Here is a 386-nt window from a genome sequence, read left to right as displayed (position 1 = left end):
AGCCGCCGGGGCTGCCGCCCATCCAGGGCACCCGTGGGACACCCCACTGCCTCGCGAGTTCCCGCCCCCCCCACAGCCAGAGCCCTGTGAGCCCGGAGCCGCCTTTTACAGACAACACAAATATTCCTTCTCAGAGAAGCTAGCGAAGCCCAAGGCCGGTAAATCAGCAAACTGTTCAGCGCTTCCTAACGGCAAAGCGGCCAAGGTCAGCTTGCACTGCCCAGCTGAAGGCCGCCCCCCCCACAGCCAGAGCCCTGTGAGCCCGGAGCCGCCTTTTACAGACAACACAAATATTCCTTCTCAGAGAAGCTAGCGAAGCCCAAGGCCGGTAAATCAGCAAACTGTTCAGCGCTTCCTAACGGCAAAGCGGCCAAGGTCAGCTTGCA

This window comes from Pygoscelis adeliae, unplaced genomic scaffold (assembly GCF_000699105.1).
Source record: "Pygoscelis adeliae isolate BGI_AS28 unplaced genomic scaffold, ASM69910v1 Scaffold495, whole genome shotgun sequence".
Classification (NCBI taxonomy): Eukaryota; Metazoa; Chordata; class Aves; order Sphenisciformes; family Spheniscidae; genus Pygoscelis; species Pygoscelis adeliae.
This window is presented reverse-complemented; position numbering follows the sequence as displayed.